Source organism: Orcinus orca, unplaced genomic scaffold (assembly GCF_937001465.1).
Source record: "Orcinus orca unplaced genomic scaffold, mOrcOrc1.1 scaffold_77, whole genome shotgun sequence".
NCBI lineage: Eukaryota > Metazoa > Chordata > Mammalia > Artiodactyla > Delphinidae > Orcinus > Orcinus orca.
The window spans coordinates 229,349-248,614 of NW_026043869.1; the positions used below are offsets into that span (position 1 = coordinate 229,349).

Here is a 19,266-nt window from a genome sequence, read left to right on the forward strand (position 1 = left end):
TTTCTTTTTCTGTGTGACTTATTTCAGTTAGAATCATCATACCTGAATCCACTCATTATGCTGCTATGGGCCTGATGACATAGATTTCATTGCTGAGTGATATTGCATTGTACGTAAGTACCACAACTTCTTTATCCATTTTTCGCTTTCTGCGATATTGAACTTGTACCGTAAACGAGGTTCTTGTAAACAGAGCCGTCCCAAACTTTGGGGTGGCTGTGTCTTTTTGATTTTAATTTCCCTAAGCTATAGGACCATAAGTGGAAGTGCCCTAGGCTCTGTTGCTTTGTTTTTTAGATGTTTCAGGAAACACCATACATTTCTCCCTAGTGGCTGTTGGCAATTTACATCCGGCCCATCAGCATAACAAGGCTCCCAGTTCTCCATGGCCTGTCCTGCCTTTCTGGATTTTACACTTTTTTCAGATGGCCCTTTTGACCGGGGGGAAGTGAGACTTCATTGTAGTGCAGATTTCCTTTGCAAGCTTGCTTGGTTGGCCAAAAAGGGCGTATGCGTTTTTTTCTGAATATATTCAGGAAAAAACGCATACGCCCTTTTTGGCCAAGTGCATCATTGTCGACGTTCTGCCTCTTTTCCTATGCTTTAAATGCAATTCCAGTCTACCTCCTGAAATCGGTTTCCTGCAATTGTGCCTTGCTTTCAATGCCTCTTCATAGCCTTATCTCAATATATTTTTTGAAAATAGTTGGCCTTTATAACTCTGCAGGTTTTTGAATTGCAGTGGCCCTTAGCTCCATTTTTCAGCTCTTATTTTTGTGATCTTGCCTCATAACCACAGGATTCCTTCAGGCCCTATTCTTCTTCTGGGGCACCTTGCTGTGCCTTTGGTTAATTCTTCTTACTGATGTGAAATTAGAGTGACATGTGCCCATTGACACTGTTACAGCTAGTTTCTCTTTGGTTCCCCCTATTCCCATTCATCCTCCGCACTAACTGCAGACTGTGCGATACCAGAACTTAAAGGCATTGACTCTCCATGTGGGGATATTGTTAGTAAAGTGGCTGGAATGTCGATCTGGAGCCCCAGGAGAGGAAAAATGATGTGTGTTTTAGAAACCTTTCCCGATCATATGGTATACCAGTCGCTGGGTTTCCCAAGCATGGTTTAGCTGTAGGAAGATTCCCTTCAACCTGGAGTTTTGGGACCCTTGGAATGAGTAGCATGAAGTATTGCATTAAACTTTTGGCAGTTGCTCACCAAAGCTCACCAATCCTCTCAGCCCCAAGTGTCCAGCCTTATGTCTTATCCAGCTGTGGGTTTATATGTGGTCAATCCAGGTTGCATCACAGCCCCTGAGCAAATTTTGTAAGAATTTTTCTCTCTTTCATTGTTTCTGCGTTTTGTTTTTAAAATTTATTTCTATAATGGGGTTTAGCTCATTTTCACTGCTGTGTTTGTGCCGCTCTGCACACACTTGATTCCCTTATGGAGATATATCAATACATGGGTTTTAAGATTCTTATTACTCAGATATATTTCTCTGCGGTGTATAGGGTGTGTTGAGGCCAGTTCATTGAGCAAGGTGTAGATCTTGTCTAATATCTATTTGGTTTATTGAACGGTATCTGTGCTAATTTCAAACTCTGGTTTTATGCATCACCCCACCTTTCCTTTCCCCTTAAGCTGACATAAGTGTGTTTTCTAAATGTGAGACACTGTTCTGTTCTGTAATTCATTTCTTGTGCAGCCATATTTACCCTCCCTCTATAAGTGATATCTTATGATATGTTTCTTTTTCTGTTTGACTTATTTCAAGTAGTATTATCGGACCTAAATCCACTCTTTATCCTTCTACTAGCCTTATTACCTTGATTTCATGGTGAAGAGATATTCCATTGTACATAAGTACCACATCTTCTTTATCCATTGTTCTCTTTCCTGGGATATTTAAGGTGTACTGAAGTTGAGGTTCTTGTAAACAGAGTAGCCCTAAACTGTGGTGTGCTTGTGTCTTGTTGATTTTTAGACTTCCCTAGATATACTCCCATGATTGGAAGTGTCCTATGCTCTGTAGCTCTGTTTTTTAGATGATTTAGGAACCACCATACACTTCTCCAGAGTGGCTCTTGGCAGTTCACACACTGCCCATCAGCGTATAAAGGCTCCCTGTTCTCTATGGCCTGTCCTGCATTTCTGGTTTTTACAATTTTTTAGGATGGCCCTTTTGACCGGTGGGAAATGAGACTTCTTTGTTGTGCACATTTGCATTGCTTGCTTGCTTCGTTGCCCATAAAGTGCGTATGCGTTATTTCCTGGATATAATCAGGAAAAAATGCATACGCCCTTTTGGGCCAACTGCATCATTGTCGAAATTCTGCCGCTTTTCATGTGCTTTAAAGACGAGTCCAATCTATCTCTTGAAATCTGTTTCTTGCAATTCTGTCTTGCATTCAGATCCTCTTCTTTGCCTTACCTCAACATATTTTTGGACGTTAGTTTTCATTTATAACTCTGCAGGTTTGTGAATTGCAGTGACCCTGAGCTCCATTTTTTAAGTTGCTCTTTTGTGAGCTGGCCTCAAACCCGCAGGATTGCTTCAGGCCCTATTTTGGCTCCGGCGAGGCGGGCTGAGCCTTTTTTCAATTCTTATTCTTAATGGGAAATTAGAGTGATATGTGCCCGTCCAAACCCCTACAACTATTCTCTCATTGGTTCCCCCTCTTCCCATTCATCCTCCTCACAATTTGCAAAATGTGTGAAACAGAAGTTGAAATGTGCTGATTCTCCAAGTGGGGAGATTCTAAGTAACGTGGCTGGAATGGTGAACAGGTGCACCAGGAGAGGATAAATGAGCTGCATTTTAGACACATCTCCCGATCACATGGTGTACAGTCCTCTGGGTTTTCCATGCATGTTTTAGCTGTAGGAAGATCCCTTGAACCTGCAGATTTGGGACCCATTGAATGGGTACCAGGTAGTATTACTTTAAAGGGTGTGCATTTCCTCACCCAACCTCACATTTCTCTTAGTGCAAACAGTTTCCAGCCTTATGTCTCATCCTGCTGTGGGTCTAGATGTGTTCAATCCATGTTGCATCACCGTCCCTGAGGAAAAGTTGTAAGAGGTTTTCTCTGTCTCTCTGTCGTTTATTTTTGTCAATTTATTACTATATTGGTTACAGCTGATTTTCAAAGCTCTGTTTCTTGCTGCTGTACATCCACTTGATTCACGTACAGAGAGACATCAGTAAATTCTTTTTCAGATTCTTACCAGTCGTATATATTCTTTTCCGGTGACTTGAGTGTGCTGAGTGCAGTTCTTTTAGCTACCGTGTAGGCCTTGTTGATTATCAGTTTGGTATTTGGAATGGTATCTTTGCTAATTTCAACCTCCTGGATGATGCCTCACCCCTCCCCACCTTTCCCGTTTAGCAGCCTTATGCGTGTTTTCTACATATTTGACTATGTTTTTGTTTTGTAATTTATTTCATGTGTAGCCATTTTGGATTCCACCTTTAAGTGATATCTTATGATATGTGTCTTTTTCTTTTTGAATTATGTCACTTAGAAAGATCATACGTAACTCCTCCGGAGTTGTTACAACTGGCCATATTTCATTGATTTCCAGGCTGAATAATATTCCACTCTACCTAAGTACCACATCTCTATCCATTTTTTCCCTCCAGAGACATTTAAGTTATATCCTAGTCGAGGATCTTTTAAACAGAGAGGGGGTAAACATTGGGGTGCCTGTGTCCTCTCAATTTTTGTTTTTCCCAAGATATACGCCCATGAGTGCAAGTGCCCTATGCTCTGTAGCTCATTTTTTAGATGCTTTAGTAAACACAATACACTTCTCCAGAATGGCCGTTGGCAATATACATTTCCACTATAAGTCTCACAGGGCTCCCTCTTCTCCTTGCCCTGTCCTGCATTTCTGTTGTTTACGCTTTATGAGGATGGCTCTTCTGACTGATGCGAAGTGATATCTTTTGTAGTATTGACTTCCAGTGCCCACCTGTTTGGTTGGCTAAAAAAGTGTATGCCCTTTTCTTGAATATATACAGAAAAAAACGCATACACCCTTTTTGGCCAACTGCAATGTTGGCAATGTTCAGCTCCTTTTCTTGTGCTTAATGGCGAGTCCTTTCTACCTCCTCAAATCCCTTTCCTGCCATTCTCCCTTGCTTACAAGTCCTTTTCTCTGACTTTCCTCAAGACATTTTTCAGTGATGGATATTTTCAACTCTGCAGTTTCATGAATTTTACTGCCCCTGAGTTCCATTGTTCAACTTGTGTTTATGGGAACTGGCCACAAAGCAGCGGGATTTCCTCAAGCCCTATACTGTTTCCATGGGCAATCCTAGCCTTTGGTCAGTTCATCTTCCTGATTGGAAATTAGAGTGACATGTGCCTGTCTGAACACCTAGGACTTGTCTCTCATTGTTCCTCATCCTTCTGCTTCATCCTCTGGACAAATTCCAAACTGTACACAACAGGATGTTGACAGTGCTGACATCTCCAAGTGGGGAGACTGTTAGTAAAGACGCTGGAGGGGTGAACCCGAGCACCAGGAGATGAGGAGATGAGATGCCTTTTCCAAACTCTTCCCGATCAGACGGTATATCATCCTCTGGGTGTGACAGACATGTTTTAGCAGTAGGAAGAGTCCCATTCATGTAAGGAGAACACCAGGGCTTTTTCAAAATCAGTGTCTCCCCGAAACCCAAACTGGGGAATTTTTTAAGCTACGGCTACACATATGTTCATTAAGGGCCTTGGGAAGTAGGCAGAGTCCAAACTTTAGATGATTGAAGTCTTCAGGGTCAGAAGCACTCACCACCAGCTTCCCTTAGGTTACACTTTAACTGTCATTGATAGATGATGTCAATAAAAATATCTATTCTTTTCCAGATTATTTCCCCTTATAGGTTATTGCAAAATGTTGAGTGTAGTTCCCTGTGCTATACAGTAGTTCCTTGTTGATGATCTATTTTATACATAGCAGTGTGTATGTGTTAATCCCAAACTGTTAATTTATCCCTCCTCCCACCTTTCCCCTTTGGTAATAATAAATTATAAGATTTTATACTTCTCAGAAATGGGGGAGCTGAAAGAGAGGTATCATTTTCAATGGAAAAGCATTTAAAACAAGATTGAAGCTTTAACCAAGATTATTAGATGTACATCCTTGGAAAGAAATCACTTCGTTTCTCTAATATTGACCTGACAAATAAGACAAACCTTTTCACTGAACTTGCTTATAATAAAGTGATGGAAATATCAAATGGAAGTGTTAGAAACATCTTATTTTACCTGAGCCTTATACACTGTTCTATGTTAACTACAGTTTGGCTCACACATCTGTTCATTGAGGTTACAATAGTCTCAATTTCTGTTACTGATCCTCCAGAGTGGACCCCAACAAGTGTCCCCCTGCCCAGTGTCATTGGGGCCAACAGATCGAGACTGAGTTTGGTTCACAAGCAAAGGAAACTTTATATTTTGATCAGAGAATGGAGAGGTGAGAGCATGCACTACCCCATGGGCTGTGGGCTGGGCTGTTGTGTAGAGATCCTGTCAGAGTCAGTGGGAGGGAGGGGGCGGAGCTCTCGAGGGCCGGGTTGGCTGCAGCTCAGGCTCTATATCGCGGAGTCTGCACTGGGCCCCAGGAGCTGAGGTGTCGACCCAGCCATTCTGCACTAGGAAATCTGGTCTGAAGTGCCGGGTGTGGAACCTCTGCATGCGGGACCCTAGGAGCACATGAAATTAGACAAAGCACAAAGGATAAAAACGGTTAGACTTGACTTTATTGCCCAGATTCTATTTTTATCTCCCAGGGATTTTTAATGGGCTTTGCTGGGGACAAACCCCTCCTCTGCCTTTTGTCCCGTTCCTCATTCTTGGAGTGCTGAGGGTGCAGACCCTTCTTTTGTAACTGCTGAGTGCTGAGTTGGGAGCCCTCATACCCGGGGGCGAGGGTCAGAGCTTCTCCCCAGCAGCCTCCAGATGACGTTGATTGTCCCCAGGCCCCCTGCCTCCCTGCTCATCCACCTGAGCACCAGCATTGGAAGTGTTATAGATTCTAATGACCTTTAAGGGTCCAGGAAAGAGATGTGCAGAGACGCTGTGGGGACCGGTGTCACCCCGCCCCACATTTGTTCGGCCACCTTAGGCTGAGCGTTTCTGCCAGCCTAGATGCTCTGACCAGTAGTCTGCGCTTTCTTCAATTAGGCCCCTGAATTAACGTACAAACAGCACCAGGTGTCAGAGCCCTGCCCGCTCAACTCCCAGACAGTCCAGGGTCAGTGCTGATCAAGGACCATGATGGCCACTGAGTCAACAGCCTTTTTTTTTTTGAACAGTAAATTAAAGGACCATTTTGGGGGTTTTTTTGTATTTATTTAATTGTTGGCTATGCTAGGTCATTTCTGTGTGAGGGCTTTCCCTATTTGCGGCAAGCGGGGGCCACTCCTCATCGCAGTGCGCAGGCCTCTCACTATCGCGGCCTCTCTTGTGGTGGAGCACAGGCTCCAGACGCGCAGGCTCAGCAGTTGTGGCTCACGGGCCTAGTTGCTCCGCGGCATGGAGGATCCTCCCAGACCAAGGCTCGAACCCGCGTCCCCTGCATTGGCAGGCAGACTCTCAACCACTGCGCCACCAGGGAAGCCCACCTCAACAGCCTTTTGAAGTAAACAGGAGTCCAGCCAGTCTCATTGGCCACCATCATCACGGTGTCTGTAGGCTTTTCTATGGTGACAGTGTGATATACGGTTCCCCCGCCAAGATTATTAGCTCCCCTCTGGGTGCAGTAAGTCCTGCAAGCAGTAGTCTACTCTTTTGGGACACACTCTTGTTGTTTTATGAGAGAAACTCCAGGTCAAGTGATGTTCACATGAGTCGTCATGGTGCCCTGTTGCCCCGGGTTATCTCTCTGGATGTTGGAGTTGGAAGGCCTCCTCACTCGAGGTTGGTGTGCCCACAGAGCGAACCCTGCAACTTCAGAGCATGGTTGGTGGTTAGGATCACCATGTGGGGTCCTTTTCCCTTAGGAGGGAGGTGGCCTTTGGGGATGCTGATTTCCAGGTTTTTAGATACCGCCAGTATCTTGGCCAGATGTGGCAGTGGGCCAAGCCCCTTGGTGACCGTAGTTTATCCTACCTGGATGGCATTCTTGCATTGTTCCATTTCAAGTGGTCCCAGTTTTTGCACTAATTCTCCAATGGCGATTCACCTTTCACCAGGAATGTAAAGGTCAAAGGGTTTAGCTAAATTAGGGAGTTCCGGGCAAGGGTCTGAATTGACTGCTCTTTCCATTCTTGAAAGGCCACTTCTGGATTCTATTCAAAAGGATCATCAACTTTTCCTTTCAGTGTTTCATATAGAGGCCCAGCTAGTAGACTGTAGTTAGGGATCCAGAAGCAGGAAACCCTGGCCTCCCCAGGAACCCCTAAGCTGTCTTCTAGTTTTAGAAAGGGGTAAGGCTGAAAATGGTTTCTTTCCTTTCCTGGGATGGGCTTCTCCGACCTTCTGTGAGAATGAAGCCCAGGCAGGTCACCGCAGTCTGTGATATTTGAGCTTTTTCTTGGACAACTTCTATCCTTTATTGGCTTGGTAGTTCAGAGGCCTCCTTAGTAGGGCTGGCGATCAGAATGTCGTCTGCGTACTGAAGGAGAGTTTCCTTTTCCAGAGGTAGAACTTTTAGGTCTTTAGCTAAGCTTTCCCCAAAGATGGTGTGGGAATTTTTGCACCCTTGGGGCAAGACGGCCCAGAAGTATTGTTTTAGTTGTATGTTGAGTCCTGCCACTCACAAGCCAAAATTTCTTGTGACTCTGGGACTAATGGAATACAAAAGAAGGCATCATTGAAGACTAATACAGAATACCATGTCCTGGTGGTTGGTAGAATGACCAGCAGGGTGTAGGAATTAGGAGCAGCTGGAGGTATATCCTCGGTGGCTTCACTGACTGTCCTGACATCCTTTACCAGGTCCCCAGCGCCCAGTGGGCTCTCGTGGTCAGACCAATCCCAGAATATGGAGCTCACCTGGGCAGGTACCCCACCCGCACACCAGCCCACGGGGCTCTCGTGGTCAGGCCCCTCCCAGGATACAGATCTACCCTTGCAGGTACCGTGGCAGGGCTGGGCACACAGGAACCGTGCACATAGCCCTCATTGCAGAGCACCCCCAGCTCACCTGTCACTCAGAGCTGACACAGAGCACCTCAGAGCAGGACTGGAACTAACAAACAGCAGCTGCGACAGGTCTGTGACCCTGGGCATCACTCTGTGCGGCCTCCCTCCACCTGGTCTTCCAGAGACTTCCACTGCACCCGGGGCACCAGGCCTCTGTCTCCAACCACCACCCACCCCTCCTCTCCCTGACTCCTGGGCTCCTCTCATTAGCAGAGGGTTTTTTGAAGTTGTCTCCCACTCATGGGCCAGATAAAATGATTAGAAAACAAGCCAAAGCTGCAGCCCCTTGTCTATCCTGACTCTCAGGAGCCCACACCTGTTCCTTGGACCTGGCCGGTTCAGCAAGTTCCATTTTCTGCAACTGTGAGCCCCTGAGGGGTGATGATTGGCTGACCTGGGCAGCCTTACCGTGCCGGCCAGCCCTCCCCAGGTGTGCCTGGGTTGAGATCAATATAAATACCACTCCAGGCAGCAAGAGGCCCTGCAGCCATGCCTGACGCCATTTTCTCTGCCCTGTCAGCAGTCTCGGGGCTGGGCTGGTGGGAGGGAGTGAGAGGCCACGGCTTTGTGGGTGGCCCAGTGTGAGTGGGGCTCTGCTGGACTTTCTGCAGCAGTTGCCAGGCTGCCACCTGCTAAAGAAGAGGATGTGTCACCCATACCTGCTGCTGGAATTTCTCCCTGGGCAGAGGTGAGGAAGGAAAAAAGCAGTGGGGGCAGGGACAGGACGGGTATCTCAGGCAGGGAAATGGAAATCTTCCAGAAGAGCACCCAGGGCCAGGACCATCCTGGCTGGCCTGCAGGCACCAAGTCGGCCAGCATGCTGTCACTCGTGTGGCTCTATGGCCCTTCCTCTAGGCTTTCAAGTCCTTGTATATATTCAGGTGTTTTACCTGGGACGGGTGGGAATAGTTCAGCAGCAACTGGCCTGGGGCTCAGCTCACGTTTACTCACAGATGCCTCGGCACGGTGCCCCAGCTTTGCAATGAGGACGCTTGTTGCATGGGGGCTGCTGGCTGAATGGGAGACGATTCCCCACCACTGACCAACTTCAGAATTGTTTACAACTGGAGCAAGTGCCCTGATACGGATTTCCTCTGTGGAACTGGTGGGTTCTGTGATTTTTTTCTCTTTTTCGTTTTTGGTTCAAGGTAGATTTTATTCCTCTTTTTTGTATTTACAGATATAAGCATGGAAATAATTTATTCATATAAATACATGTATGTGAAGGGAATAATTGTTTTTTCTGTTTTATTTTTTAAATTTTATTTCTTTTTAATTTTGAATTTTATTTTATATTTTTATACAGCAGGTTCTTATTGGTTATCTATTTTATACATATAAATGTATACATGCCAATCCCAGTCTCTCAACTCCTCCCACCACCACCACCCCAACAGCTTTCCCCCCTTGTTGTCCATACGTTTGTTGTCTACATCTGTTGCTCTATTTATGCCTTGCAAAATGGTTAACCTGTACAGTATTTCTAGGTTCCACATATATGCATGAATATACAAGATTTGTTTTTCTCTTTCTGACTTACTTCACTCTGTATGACACTCTCTAGATCCATCGACGTCTCTACAAATGACCCAATTTCATTCCTTTTCATGGCTTACTAATATTCCATTTTATATATGTACCACAGCTTTATGCATTCGTCTGTCTGTGGGCATTTAGGTTGCTTCCATTACCTCGATATTGTAAAGAGTGAGGCAATGAACATTGCGGTGAATGTCTCTTTTTGATTTATGGTTTTGTCTGGGTATATGTCCAGAACTGGGATTGCTGTATCATATGGTAATTCTACTGTTAGTTTCTTAAGAAACTCCATATTGTTCTCCATAGTGACTGTATCAATTTATATTCCCAACAATAGTGGAAGAGGGTTCCTTTTCTCCACACCCTTTCCAGCATTTTTTGTTTGTAGATTTTCTGATGATGCCCATTCTACCAGGTGTGAGGTGATATCTCATTGTTGAGTCCATTTCCTTGAGCAAGGGGTCGGTCTTGTCTATTACATATTTAGCTTATGGAACGGTATCTGTGCTAATTTCAAACTCAGGTTTTATGCAGCACCCCAACTCACGTTCCCCCTTAAGCAAGCATAAGTTGGTTTTCTAAACATGAGACCCTGTTCTGTTTTGTAATTAAGTTCATGAGTAGCCAAGTTCTCATTCCATGTATTAGTGGTACCTTATGATGTTTTTTTTCTGTGTGACATTTTTCACTTAGAATCACCGTGCCTCAATCCACTCATTATGCTGGTACGGGCCTGGTGACATAGTTTTCATTGCTGAGAGGTATTCTGTTGTACGTAAGTACCGCAACTTCTTTATCCATTATTTGCTCTCTGACATATTTAACTTGTGCTGCAGAAGAGGTTCCTGTAAACAGAGCCGTCCCAAATTTTGGGGTGGCTGTGTCTTTTTGATTTTAATTTCCCTAAGCTATAGGACCATAAGTGGAAGTGCCCTAGGCTCTGTTGCTTTGTTTTTTAGATGTTTCAGGAAACACCATACACTTCACCCGAGTGGCTGTTGGCAATTTACATCCCGCCCATCAGCATAACAAGGCTCCCAGTTCTCCATGGCCTGTCCTGCCTTTCTGGATTTTACACTTTTTTCAGATGGCCCTTTTGACCGGGGGGAAGTGAGACTTCATTGTAGTGCAGATTTCCTTTGCAAGCTTGCTTGGTTGGCCAAAAAGGGCGTATGCGTTTTTTCCTGAATATATTCAGGAAAAAACGCATACGCCCTTTTTGGCCAAGTGCATCATTGTCAACGTTCTGCCTCTTTTCCTATGCTTTAAATGCAATTCCAGTCTACCTCCTGAAATCGGCTTCCTGCAATTCTGCCCCGCTTTCAAGTCCTCTTGGCAGCCTTACTTCAGTATATTTTTGGACGATAGCTGTCATTTATAACTCTGCAGGTTTGTGAATTACAGTGCCCCGAGCTCCTTTCTTCAACTCGCTTTCTTGTGAGCTGGCCGCAACACCGCAGGATTGCTTCAGGCCCTAATCTGGTTCTGGCACAGCAGGCTGAGCCTTTCGTTAATTCCTCTTCCTGGTGGGAAATGAGAGTTAAATTTGCCCGTCCAGACACCTCCAGCTAGTCTCTCATTGGTTCTCCCTATTCCTGTTCATCTTCCGCAGAATTTGCAAACTGGGCCAAACAGGAGGTTAAAGGCACTGACTCTCCAAGTTGGGAGAGTGTTAGTAAAGCGTCTGGAATGTTGCACCCGAGTACCAGGGGATGAGAACTGAGACATATTTGAACATGACTCACGATCACACGGTTGATCATAGTCTGGGTTCCACATGCATGTTTAGCTGAAGGTAGAATCCCTTAAACCTGGAGAGTTGAGACCCGTGGAATTGGTACCATGCAATATGACTTCAAAGGGTCTTCATTTGCTCACCAAACCTCTCCAATCCTATCACTGCTGCGTTTATGCCCCTGTACTCACGCTTGATTCTCTTTCAGAGACATAGCAATCTATAGGTTTTAAGATACTTACTAGTCAGGTACATTCTTAGGCGTTTAATATGGGGTTTTGAGTCCATTTCGTTGAGCAAGGAGTAGCTCTTTTCTATTCCATATTTGGCTTAAGGAACTTTATCTGTGCTCATTTCAATCTCTGGATTTATGCAGCACCCCAACTCACCTTTCCCCTTAAGCAAGCATAAGTTGGTTTTCTAAATTTGAGACCCTGTTCTGTTTTGTAATCCAGTTCCTGTGTATCCAAGTTTACATTCCGTGTATTAGTGATATCTTATGATGTTTCTTTTTCTGTGTGACTTATTTCAGTTAGAATCATCATACCTGAATCCACTCATTATGCTGCTACGTGCCTGATGGCATAGATTTCTTTGCTGAGTGATATTGCATTGTACGTAAGTACCAACTTCTTTATCCATTTTTCACTTTCTGCGATATTGAAATTGTACCGTAAATGAGGTTCTTCTAAACACAGCCGTCCCAAATTTTGGGGTGGCTGTGTCTTTTTGATTTTAATTTCCCTAAGCTGTAGGACCATAAGTGGAAGTGCCCTAGGCTCTGTTGCTTTGTTTTTTAGATGTTTCAGGAAACACCATACACTTCTCCCAAGTGGCTGTTGGCAATTTACATCCCACCCATCAGCATAACAAGGCTCCCAGTGCTCCATGGCCTGTCCTGCCTTTCTGGATTTTACACTTTTTTCAGATGGCCCTTTTGACCGGGGGGAAGTGACACTTCATTGTAGTGCAGATTTCCTTTGCAAGCTTGCTTGGTTGGCCAAAAAGTGCGTATGCATTTGTTCCTGAATATATTCAGGAAAAAACGCATACGCCCTTTTTGGCCAAGTGCATCATTGTCGACGTTCTGCCTCTTTTCCTATGCTTTAAATGCAATTCCAGTCTACCTCCTGAAATCGGTTTCCTGCAATTCTGCGCCGCTTTCAAGTCCTCTTGGCAGCCTTACTTCAGTATATTTTTGGATGATAGCTGTCATTTATAACTCTGCAGGTTTGTGAATTACAGTGCCCCTGAGCTCCTTTCTTCAACTCGCTTTCTTGTGAGCTGGCCGCAACACCGCAGGATTGCTTCAGGCCCTAATCTGGTTCCGGCATGGCACGCTGAGCCTTTGGTTAATTCCTCTTCCTGGTGGGAAATGAGAGTTAAATTTTCCCGTCCAGACACCTCCAGCTAGTCTCTCATTGGTTCTCCCTATTCCTGTTCATCTTCCGCAGAAATTGCAAACTGGGCCAAACAGGAGGTTAAAGGCACTGACTCTCCAAGTCGGGAGAGTGTTAGTAAAGCATCTGGAATGTTGCACCCGAGTACCAGGGGAGTCAAACTGAAATATATTTGAACACGTGTCCCGATCACACGGCTGATCATACTCTGGGTTCCACATGCATGTTTTAGCTGAAGGAAGAATCCCTTAAACCTGGAGAGTTGAGACCCGTGGAATGGGTACCATGCAATATGACTTCAAAGGGTCTTCATTTGCTCACCGAACCTCTGCAATCCTATCACTGCTGCGTTTATGCCCCTGTACACACGCTTGATTCTCTTTCGGAGACATAGCAATCCATAGGTTTTAAGATACTTACTAGTCAGGTACATTCTTAGGCGTTTAATATGGGGTGTTGAGTCCATTTCGTTGAGCAAGGAGTAGCTCTTGTCTATTACATATTTGGCTTAAGGAAATTTATCTGTGCTCATTTCAATCTCTGGTTTTATGCAGCACCCCAACTCCCCTTTCCCCTTAAGCAAGCATAAGTTGGTTTTCTAAATTTGAGACCCTCTTCTGTTTTGTAATCAGGTTCCTGTGTAGCCAAGTTTACATTCCGTGTATTACTGATATCTTATGATGTTTCTTTTTCTGTGTGACTTATTTCAGTTAGAATCATCATACCTGAATCCACTCATTATGGTGCTACGGGCCTGATGACATAGATTTCATTGCTGAGTGATATTGCTTTGTACGTAAGTACCACAACTTCTTTATCCATTTTTCGCTTTCTGCGATATTGAACTTGTACCATAAACGAGGTTCTTGTAAACAGAGCCATCCCAAATTTTGGGGTGGCTGTGTCTTTTTTATTTTAATTTCCCTAATCTATAGGACCATAATTGGAAGTGCCCTAGGCTCTGTTGCTTTGTTTTTTAAATGTTTCAGGAAACACCATACACATCTCCCGATTGGCTGTTGGCAATTTACATCCCGCCGATCAGCATAACAACGCTCCCAGTTCTCCATGGCCTGTCCTGCCTTTCTGGATTTTACACTTTTTTCAGATGGCCCTTTTGACCGGGGGGAAGTGAGACTTCATTATAGTGTATTTCCTTTTCAAGCTTCCTTGGTTGGCCTAAAAGGGCGTATGTGTTTTTTCCTGAATATATTCAGGAAAAAACACATACGCCCTTTTTTGCCAAGTGTATCATTGTCGACGTTCTGCCACTTTTCCTATGCTTTAAATGCAATTGCAGTCTACCTCCTGAAATCGGTTTCCTGCAATTCTGCCCCGCTTTGAAATCCTCTTGGCAGCCATTCTTCAGTATATTTTTGGATGATTGCTGTCATTTATAACTCTGCAGGTTTGTGAATTACAGTGCCCCTGAGCTCCTTTCTTCAACTCACTTGCTTGTAAGCTGGCCGCAACACCACAGGATTGCTTCAGGCCCTAATCTTGTTCTGGCACGGCAAGCTGAGCCTTTGGTTAATTCCTCTTCCTGGTGGGAAATGAGAGTTAAATTTGCCCATCCAGACACCTCCAGCTAGTCTCTCATTGGTTCTCCCTATTCCCGTTCATCTTCCGCTGAAATTGCAAACTGCGCAAAACAAGAGGTTAAAGGCACTGACTCTCCAAGTCGGGAGAGTGTTAGTAAAGCGTCTGGAATGTTGCACCCGAGTACCAGGGGACGAGAACTGAGACATATTGGAACACGTCTCCCGATCACACGGTTGATCATACTGTGGGCTCCACATGCATGTTTTAGCTGAAGGAAGAATCCCTTAAACCTGGAGAGTTGAGACTTGTGGAATGGGTACAATGCAATATGACCTCCAAGGGTCTTCATTTGCTCAGCGAACCTCTCCAATCCTATCACTGCTGCGTTTATGTCCCTGTACACACACTTGATTCTCTTTCGGAGACATAGAAATCCATAGGTTTTCAGATACTTACTAGTCAAGTACATTCTTAGGCGTTTAATATGGGGTGTTGAGTCCATTTCGTTGAGCAAGGAGTAGATCTTGTCTATTCCATATTTGGCTTAAGGAACTTTATCTGTGCTCATTTCAATCTCTGGTTTTATGCAGCACCCCAACTCACCTTTCCCCTTAAGCAAGCGTAAGTTGGTTTTTTAAATTTGAGACCCTCTTCTGTTTTGTAATCCAGTTCCTGTGTAGCCAAGTTTACATTCCGTGTATTAGTGATATCTTATGTTTCTTTTTCTGTGTGACTTATTTCAGTTAGAATCATCATACCTGAATCCACTCATTATGCTGCTACGGGCCTGATGACATAGATTTCATTGCTGAGTGATATTGCATTGTACGTATGTACCACAACTTCTTTATCCATTTTTCGCTTTCTGCGATATTGAAGTTGTACCGTAAACGAGGTTCTTGTAAACAGAGCCGTCCCAAACTTTGGGGTGGCTGTGTCTTTTTGATTTTAATTTCCCTAAGCTATAGGACCATAAGTAGAAGTGCCCTTGGCTCTGTTGCTTTGTTTTTTACATGTTTCAGGAAACACCATACAATTCTCCAGAGTGGCTGTTGGCAACTTACATCCCGCCCATCAGCATAACAAGGCTCCCAGTTCTCCATGGCCTGTCCTGCCTTTCTGGATGTTACACTTTTTTCAGATGGCCCTTTTGACCGGGGGGAAGTGAGACTTCATTGTAGTGCAGATTTCCTTTGCAAGCTTGCTTGGTTGGCCAAAAAGGGCGTATGCGTCTTTTCCTGAATATATTCAGGAGAAAATGCATACGCCCATTTTGGCCAAGTGCATCATTGTCGACGTTCTGCCTCTTTTCCTATGCTTTAAATGCAATTCCAGTCTACCTCCTGAAATCGGTTTCCTGCAATTCTGCGCCGCTTTCAAGTCCTCTTGGCAGCCTTACTTCAGTATATTTTTGGACGATAGCTGTCATTTATAACTCTGCAGGTTTGTGAATTACAGTGCCCCTGAGCTCCTTTCTTCAACTCGCTTTCTTGTGAGCTGGCCGCAACACCGCAGGATTGCTTCAGGCCCTAATCTGGTTCCGGCATGGCACGCTGAGCCTTTGGTTAATTCCTCTTCCTGGTGGGAAATGAGAGTTAAATTTGCCCGTCCAGACACCTCCAGCTAGTCTCTCATTGGTTCTCCCTATTCCTGTTCATCTTCCGCAGAAATTGCAAACTGGGCCAAACAGGAGGTTAAAGGCACTGACTCTCCAAGTTGGGAGAGTGTTAGTAAAGCATCTGGAATGTTGCACCCGAGTACCAGGGGAGTCAAACTGAAATATATTTGAACACGTGTCCCGATCACACGGCTGATCATACTCTGGGTTCCACATGCATGTTTTAGCTGAAGGAAGAATCCCTTAAACCTGGAGAGTTGAGACCCGTGGAATGGGTACCATGCAATATGACTTCAAAGGGTCTTCATTTGCTCACCGAACCTCTGCAATCCTATCACTGCTGCGTTTATGCCCCTGTACACACGCTTGATTCTCTTTCGGAGACATAGCAATCCATAGGTTTTAAGATACTTACTAGTCAGGTACATTCTTAGGCGTTTAATATGGGGTGTTGAGTCCATTTCGTTGAGCAAGGAGTAGCTCTTGTCTGTTACATATTTGGCTTAAGGAAATTTATCTGTGCTCATTTCAATCTCTGGTTTTATGCAGCACCCCAACTCCCCTTTCCCCTTAAGCAAGCATAAGTTGGTTTTCTAAATTTGAGACCCTCTTCTGTTTTGTAATCAGGTTCCTGTGTAGCCAAGTTTACATTCCGTGTATTACTGATATCTTATGATGTTTCTTTTTCTGTGTGACTTGTTTCAGTTAGAATCATCATACCTGAATCCACTCATTATGCTGCTACGGGCCTGATGACATAGATTTCATTGCTGAGTGATATTGCTTTGTACGTAAGTACCACAACTTCTTTATCCATTTTTCGCTTTCTGCGATATTGAACTTGTACCATAAACGAGGTTCTTGTAAACAGAGCCATCCCAAATTTTGGGGTGGCTGTGTCTTTTTTATTTTAATTTCCCTAATCTATAGGACCATAATTGGAAGTGCCCTAGGCTCTGTTGCTTTGTTTTTTAGATGTTTCAGGAAACACCATACACATCTCCCGATTGGCTGTTGGCAATTTACATCCCGCCGATCAGCATAACAACGCTCCCAGTTCTCCATGGCCTGTCCTGCCTTTCTGGATTTTACACTTTTTTCACATGGCCCTTTTGACCGGGGGGAAGTGAGACTTCATTATAGTGTAGATTTCCTTTTCAAGCTTCCTTGGTTGGCCTAAAAGGGCGTATGTGTTTTTTCCTGAATATATTCAGGAAAAAACACATACGCCCTTTTTTGCCAAGTGTATCATTGTCGACGTTCTGCCACTTTTCCTATGCTTTAAATGCAATTGCAGTCTACCTCCTGAAATCGGTTTCCTGCAATTCTGCCCCGCTTTGAAATCCTCTTGGCAGCCATTCTTCAGTATATTTTTGGATGATTGCTGTCATTTATAACTCTGCAGGTTTGTGAATTACAGTGCCCCTGAGCTCCTTTCTTCAACTCACTTGCTTGTAAGCTGGCCGCAACACCACAGGATTGCTTCAGGCCCTAATCTTGTTCTGGCACGGCAAGCTGAGCCTTTGGTTAATTCCTCTTCCTGGTGGGAAATGAGAGTTAAATTTGCCCATCCAGACACCTCCAGCTAGTCTCTCATTGGTTCTCCCTATTCCCGTTCATCTTCCGCTGAAATTGCAAACTGCGCAAAACAAGAGGTTAAAGGCACTGACTCTCCAAGTCGGGAGAGTGTTAGTAAAGCGTCTGGAATGTTGCACCCGAGTACCAGGGGACGAGAACTGTGACATATTTCAACACGTCTCCCGATCACGTGGTTGATCATACCCTGGGTTCCACATGCATGATTTAGCTGAAGGAAGAATCCCTTAAACCTGGAGAGTTGAGACCCGTGGAATGGGTACCATGCAATATGACTTCAAAGGGTCTTCATTTGCTCACCGAACCTCTCCAATCCTATCACTGCTGCGTTTATGCCCCTGTACTCACGCTTGATTCTCTTTAAGAGACATAGCAATCCATAGGTTTTAAGATACTTACTAGTCAGGTACATTATTAGGCGTTTAATATGTGGTTTTGAGTCCATTTCGTTGAGCAAGGAGTAGCTCTTGTCTATTACATATTTGGCTTAAGGAACTTTATCTGTGCTCATTTCAATCTCTGGTTTTATGCAGCACCCCAACTCACCTTTCCCCTTAAGCAAGCATAAGTTGGTTTTCTAAATTTGAGACCCTGTTCTGTTTTGTAATCCAGTTCCTGTGTAGCCAAGTTTACATTCCGTGTATTAGTGATATCTTATGATGTTTCTTTTTTTGTGTGACTTATTTCAGTTAGAATCATCATACCTGAATCCACTCATTATGCTGCTACGGGCCTGATGACATAGATTTCATTGCTGAGTGTTATTGCATTGTACGTAAGTACCACAACTTCTTTATCCATGTTTCACTTTCTGCGATATTGAACTTGTACCGTAAACGAGGTTCTTGTAAACAGAGCCGTCCCAAACTTTGGGGTGGCTGTGTCTTTTTGATTTTAATTTCCCTAAGCTCTAGGACCATAAGTGGAAGTGCCTAGGCTCTGTTGCTTTGTTTTTTAGATGTTTCAGGAAACACCATACACTTCTCCTGAGTGGCTGTTGGCAATTTACATCCCGCCCATCAGCATAACAAGGCTCCCAGTTCTCCATTGCCTGTCCTGCCTTTCTGGATGTTAAACTTTTTTCAGATGGACCTTTTGACCAGGGGGAAGTGAGACTTCATTGTAGTGCAGATTTCTTTTGCAAGCTTGCTTGGTTGGCCAGAAAGGGCATATGCGTTTTTTCCTGAATATATTCAGGAAAAAACGCATATGCCCTTTTTGGCCAAGTGCATCCTTGTGGACGTTCTGCCTCTTTTCCTATGCTTTAAATGAAATTCCAGTGTACCTCCTGAAATCGGTTTCCTGCAATTCTTCCCCACTTTCAAGTCCTCTTGGCAGCCTTACTTCAGTATATTTTTGGACGATAGCTGTCATTTATAACTCTGCAGGTGTGTGAATTACAGTGCCCCTGAGCTCCTTTCTTCAACTCGCTTTCTTGTGAGCTGGCCGCAACACCGCAGGATTGCTTCAGGCTCTAATCTGGTTGCGGCACGGCACGCTGAGCCTTTGGTTAATTCCTCTTCCTGGTGGGAAATGAGAGTTAAATTTGCCCGTCCAGACACCTCCAGCTAGTCTCTCATTGGTTCTCCCTATTCCTGTTCATCTTCCGCAGAAATTGCAAACTGGGCCAAACAGGAGGTTAAAGGCACTGACTCTCCAAGTCGGGAGACTGTTAGTAA

At 44.5% G+C, this 19,266-nt stretch overlaps 1 long non-coding RNA gene across 1 annotated transcript in view; it reads left to right on the plus strand.

The window, feature by feature from the left end:
- Window positions 1–5,448: 5,448 nt before the first annotated feature.
- LOC125963346 (uncharacterized) overlaps window positions 5,449–19,266 on the plus strand; it is a 37,088-nt gene continuing 23,270 nt past the window's right edge. The window contains exons 1-2 of the long non-coding RNA XR_007475172.1: window positions 5,449–5,485; window positions 16,697–16,778. This is a non-coding gene — a long non-coding RNA (uncharacterized LOC125963346). The remainder of the gene's footprint in view (window positions 5,486–16,696; window positions 16,779–19,266) is intronic.